The sequence below is a fragment of the Dermochelys coriacea genome, chromosome 2, assembly GCF_009764565.3.
Source record: "Dermochelys coriacea isolate rDerCor1 chromosome 2, rDerCor1.pri.v4, whole genome shotgun sequence".
NCBI classification, from domain to species: domain Eukaryota; kingdom Metazoa; phylum Chordata; order Testudines; family Dermochelyidae; genus Dermochelys; species Dermochelys coriacea.
In genome coordinates, this window is record NC_050069.1 from 52,955,510 (window position 1) to 52,961,509 (window position 6,000).

The 6,000-nt window shown below is 37.0% G+C and overlaps 1 long non-coding RNA gene across 1 annotated transcript in view; it reads right to left on the bottom strand.

Moving 5' to 3' along the window:
• LOC119851886 overlaps positions 1-3,609 on the bottom strand; it is a 29,121-nt gene extending 25,512 nt beyond the window's left edge. The window contains exon 1 of the long non-coding RNA XR_005291443.2: positions 3,554-3,609. This is a non-coding gene — a long non-coding RNA (uncharacterized LOC119851886). The remainder of the gene's footprint in view (positions 1-3,553) is intronic.
• Positions 3,610-6,000: the final 2,391 nt, after the last annotated feature.

Sequence of the window (6,000 nt, forward strand, 5' to 3'; positions counted from 1 at the left end):
TCTTATGGCAAAAATTTAGGTGCCTTCAGGGTTAGGTGGCAGCCGCAAAAGCAGGGATGTTGAAGGTCTCAGTAGCACCTACCTTTTTGGACTTAGGCACTTTAATCTTTTTGTGGATCTGAGTCAAAATGGCTGGTCCAAGGTCATGCAGCAGGTCAGCAGCAAAACTAGGAGTAGAACCTTTTGATGCCTTAGTCGGTACCTTATCTATTAGACTATGTTGCTTCTTTATGTTGGCTGGAAGAATATTTTACTTCATCTTTGTTAGCACATCATTATTTGCTTGTTTCTTTATAGACAAATATGCATATTTGCATTCAGATGACAATGTAGATGTTTTCCTTAAAACATTAGTCATGTCATATGGAAGAATGTGCCAGTTCTCTGATATAGCACTTTATGGACTGTTAAATTAACTTTATACTGGGTAACTTCATAGCCCTAATTCATTGCCAGTGCACTTTCACCATTGGAAGCAATGGTGCAAACTGTAGTAAAAGCATAACTCATGCAGCACAGTGGCAAAAACCTGATCCCTGTCTACTCTATAGCTTTCATTATTGTTACCATTGCTGGAGCTGTACCTATGGTGAATTACAGCTATGAAGTTTGTTAGTGTAAACAGAGCCTTTGAGGTCAGAAATGTCCATTCTAAATGAGAACAAAAGACTATCTAATACCAGTAATTTTAGATAGACAAATAGGAGCCTACACAAAGAGCATAGCATTAACTTTGTACATGAACAATAATGGAATTAAGGAGGACTGGGATTTTGTTTAAACTGTCCTATAAATTAAAAAACAAAACAGATTTTATTTAAGCTGCTTTAAGGACATGCTCCTGATTAGAGGGCATTACATATGCCTCAGTTCAATATGGAGTATCATTTTTGTAGCTAAATTCTGAACTCCTGAAATATGGTTTTGTGTATTGATTCTGCCAGATCTTTAAACTACAGTGTTACTAACACCATAATGGTAAAACGATCTGTTGTGCTGACTTAGCCTTTGAGTGCTTAGTGAGGTTATTAGAGAAAATTCTATACTGTGTTGTGGTGCCTGCGGGAAGGCTGCCATAGATAACAGGGCATGTAGATAAGACTCATGCAGTTCAAAAATCTGCATTGATCTGTCATGTACAGCACTTATTATGGATGTCTGACTGGTTTGATTACACAGTGTAACAGGTGGGGGAGGAAAGGAAAGGGGCAGGGGTCAAGACAAGATAGAAAACAAGACAGCAAATTAAATATCTCATTGTGTCTTTAAGAATACATGGTGGCACATTTTATGATTTCTACATTTGTGTACCCAGGTTTGGCCAGCTAATCGTTGAAGTAATCTAATGAGTTTAGTGGAATTACCATAGGAATGAATTTGCCCTATTATGTTCTGTATTTGTCTGGTTAGGTAAATATAATGGTAGTAACAACAGTCTTTAAGGAGGGCATGTAACATAATAGTATGGGGTGATGTCTTGGAAAACTGTAAAGTTTGAAGAGCCTTCAGAAAATTGAGACTTAAACCTCTTTCCTAACACTGTGCTAAGTCAAAAGCTTTGCTTCACTTGTGTTTGAAGTAGATTATACCACACAACCAAACAGAAACACTTTGAAGCAGTAGGGCCTTTCTTCAAAAGGGAACTACTTTGTAAGCTTGCCTAGAGCATGTTTCCTTGCAAAAGATTTTAAATAGGTGAAAACCTGTAAAATCTTACACATATTTCATAGCTTCTAATATGAATCTGATTTCTGCATCTTTAGTAATGGCTTATTTAAATTTTATGCTACCTGTAATTCTTTCCTGTTTGATGGATTGAGTTTGCTTTACATCTTTAGATATATCCACTGGCTTGGGGCACCTGCAGTCTAATGCTGTATGAATGTATTTAAAAATTATTTTCTGTAGTTTTTAATTAATTACTATGGCTATATTTAGACGTGAACTGCAAAGAATTGTTTTTAAATCACTAAGCCCTTTAAAAAATTATTTGTGAGGTATCCATAACAAGGAAGGAAGGAATACTCCTTTTAAAAAGTTAAAATATGTTGCATCATACTTGAAACATTTGCTACTTTCTTGAGAAATATGACCTGCAGACTTGTGAGTTTCTCTGGCTAAATGAGTGACATCACAAGCACCATCAGCAAAAGCTTGAAAGAAAAAAAATTAGACTAGAATTTTCAAAGGAGCCTGAAGCCATTAGGCTTGCAATTCTTACTGTTATTCAAGGGCAGTTGGTCATCTAATTCCTGCAGGCTGGGATTTTTAAAGAACCCTAAACCTTTATTATTCCCATTACATATAGGCATTTGTGATGTCACTGGCAAGAAAACCAAGGAGTCTGTACCTCAGATCCTTGAATTTAGCATGTCATTTTATTCTGAACCTTTAATTTGGCCTCTAGCTTCTTGCTAAGGGAGGAAGATCAAAAGATTTGACCTGGATGCATTTAGGCAGTGGTGGGAAGAACATGGCCTTGCATTAGAACAGAGCAGCTGCTCTCCCAATGAGCGTATTCATTGGACTCTCCTCAAATCACTCCTCAGGATCTGATTCTTCAGGGGGCTAGCTGCTCTCAGCCAGGATCAGACCCAAATTGTGGCAGAGTGAGCAGAACCTCAAGTTTCCCTTTGAGAATTGGAATTAACCTCCTATATCATAGAAGTCACTGCAACATCTGTGGGCTAGGTGCAGCAGGAATTAATACCTGCTTGATCAGGTCCTGAAGGTCCCCAACCTGTATTTTTTCCTAGCTTGCTCTTTCTCATCTTCATGTAATAATAATGCTTAGCAAATCTATAAGCAAGGAGATTTCCTTAGCTTGCACAAGGACCAGCCCTTTTACCTCAGTGTTTGACAGAACCAGCATTTCTTTTCAGTACTCTTCTCCCTTTTTGTCACAAAGCTGCTTTTGAACACTAGTGGCCACAATCTGTTCAGGTTCATTACACTTGGTAGGTAGGCGTCAAGGTTCCTTCCCCACTCTGAACTCTAGGATACAGATATGGGGACCTGCATGAAAAACCCCGTAAGATTATTTTTACCAGCTTAGGTTAAAACTTCCCCAAGGTACAAACTATTTTACCTTTTGTCCCTGGACCTTATTGCTGCCACCATCAAGCATCTAACAAAAACAACAGGGAAAGAGCCCACTTGGAAACGTCTTTCCCTCCAAAATTCCCCCAAGGCCTACACCCCCTTTCTTGGGGAAGGCTTGATAAAAATCCTCACCAATTTGCATGAGTGAACACAGACTCAAACCCTTGCATCTTAAGAACAAGGAAAAAGCAATCAGGTTCTTAAAAGAAGAATGTTAATTAAAGAAAAAGTAAAAGACTCACCTCTGTAAAATCAGAATGGTAAATACCTTACAGGCTAATCAGATTCAAAACATAGAGAATCCCTCTAGGCAAAACCTTAAGTTACAAAAAGACACAAAACCAGGAATATACATTCTATTCAGCACAACTTATTTTATCAGCCATTTAAACAAAACAGAATAACGCATATCTAACTAGATTGCTTACTGACTTTTTACAGGAGTTCTGACCTGCATTCCTGCTCTGGTCCCAGCAAAAACATCACGCAGGCAGAGAGAACTCTTTGTTTCCCCCCCCAAGCTTTGAAAGTATCTTGTCTCCTCATTGGTCATTTTGGACAGGTGCCAGCAAAGTTATCTTAGCTTCTTGACCCTTTACAGGTGAAAGGGTTTTTCCTCTGGGCAGGAGGGATTTAAAGGTGTTTACCCTTCCTTTTATATTTATGACAGTAGGATATTAATTGAAATGCATATTAGTGAATTCAGAAGATCTATTTTTAATCTCTTCCTCAGACAAGTTTTGATTTGTTTTCAAGGGTCTGCTCCTTGTTCTGGCTAGATTCTTGTAATGGGCTCATATATAGCCATGTTAAAAAAATAATTCAGCTTCCTTACATATAAGGCAGTGGTAACATAACATTTAACAGCTGGAAGCATGTTCCTATAAAAAGGTTCCTAGTTCACCAAACCCAGCAATATCTCCTGACCTTTGCTGTATCATGAAAACAAAATTTCTGCAGTCATTAAATTTCTGATAGATACAAGTAAGGCAGGTTGATGGTCTGACTAATCTGTGGATTCATTTTGATGTTTGTAACCAAATACTATATAATAATATAATACTAATAATCCACACTATCATTCTAATAATTATACTCAAATCAGTTTTGATAACATTCAGTGGTTACGTTTTTTTCCTCTAGATAATAGAGTAATTGTCTTATGTTCTTAGATACCAGTTTTACATTTGAAGATGGTAATTTAAACCAGACCAGTCTGAAATATTTTGCTTACTGCAGTTATGCAAAGCAAAATCCTATTAAAAATACATTACTCCCATTAATGTGGATTGTTCATAATTCTGCATAGGCCAAATACTAAGAAATCTATCTACTTATTCTCAGATTTATAATACTTCTGGGAAAATGACACACTGATTTTGACATGGTTTCGTAAACTAAAATATTTCTTTCTTGGTCAGTTACATCCATTATATATAATCAGTTATATTAATCTTTATTGTGGCCTGCTCTCTTAAAGTCTTTCAAGCTTTTTCCCAATTCGTTGCAATTCTGGTACTGTATATAGAAGTTAGTTTAGCAGTGCCTTTGTCCCTATCCATCAATTCCCAACCATAAAAATAAATAAAGCAGTAACAGCAGCAGCCATTGCCAATAACAGAATCAAGGTATAAGAAACAATCAATTGTTCCTGAATAGCAATAGTGAAATAGTGTCAGGTTAATATTGTCACTTGCATATACTCTCTTAATCTAAAAATAAATTGCTAGATTGTGTCACCAAAATCAACGAGCCTACAATACTACTGACTAAGGACTATAGGATTCCTGGTTGGAGACCTCTTTGTGGTAAAGTGAAGGACATGCACACACTGAGCCTAATTTTGTTTTACATCTGTGTAAATTAGGAGTAACTCCACTGACGTCAAAGAAGTCAAATTTAAAACTGTCAAACTGAGATCAGAATCAGGCTATCTGAGTTCAGCAAACAGATGGGGAGACTCCCCTAACTGGTTACATCTGATCTAGTGTCTGCTCACCAGTTACGCAGATACAGCAGTTACTTCATCTTTTTTTCCTTTGTAACCTTTGAACAAAGCTAAACCTTTTATAAAATTGACTTCACTGATGGTAAAATTGTTAAGAATTACTTTGTCAGTTTAATCAATTTCTCCCTTGTGGAATACTGAGATCTGATTTTTTTCACCTGATTTTGTCAAGAAATTACTGGATTAATCAGGGCACAGAACTAACAATGATTGTTGCTGGTAAACTGGTCATGCTAGCAGTCATCTCTTTGACAGAATTATTTTGCACACATCATTTATAATGCAATTTCTCATTGATTCCAGAAATGAATTGCCCAGGATAGAGTCACCTACTCTTTCACTGAATTATTTGGACTGGAAGAGAGCTCTGTTAGAACATTTAATTCATACACCAACCAGTGGCAATCTCTTTCTGGTACACTGAGTGGAAGCAAAGTCTTCCTACCAATTCCTGCATCTTATTAAAGGTCCAATTCATCACCCTAATAACCTGATTTTCAGCAATCCTGAACACCTACAGGTCCCTTGACTTTCAGTGGAACTGTGGATGTTCAACCCCCTTTGAAAATCTGTTCAACAGCGTACATATGGTGGACTCAGGCCTGGATCCATAAAGGCAGTGGCTTTCAACCATTCCAGACTACTGTACCCCTCTCAGGAGTCTGATTTGACTTGTGTACCCCCAAGTTACACTTAAAGATGACTTGTTTACAAAATCAGACATAAAAATACAAAAAGGTGTCACAGCACACTATTACTGAAAAATTGCTTACTTTCTCATTTTTACCATTTCATAAAATAAATCAATTGGGATATAAATATTGTACTTACATTTCAGTGTACGGTATATATAGCAGTATAAACAAGTCATTGTATGAGTTGATGTACCC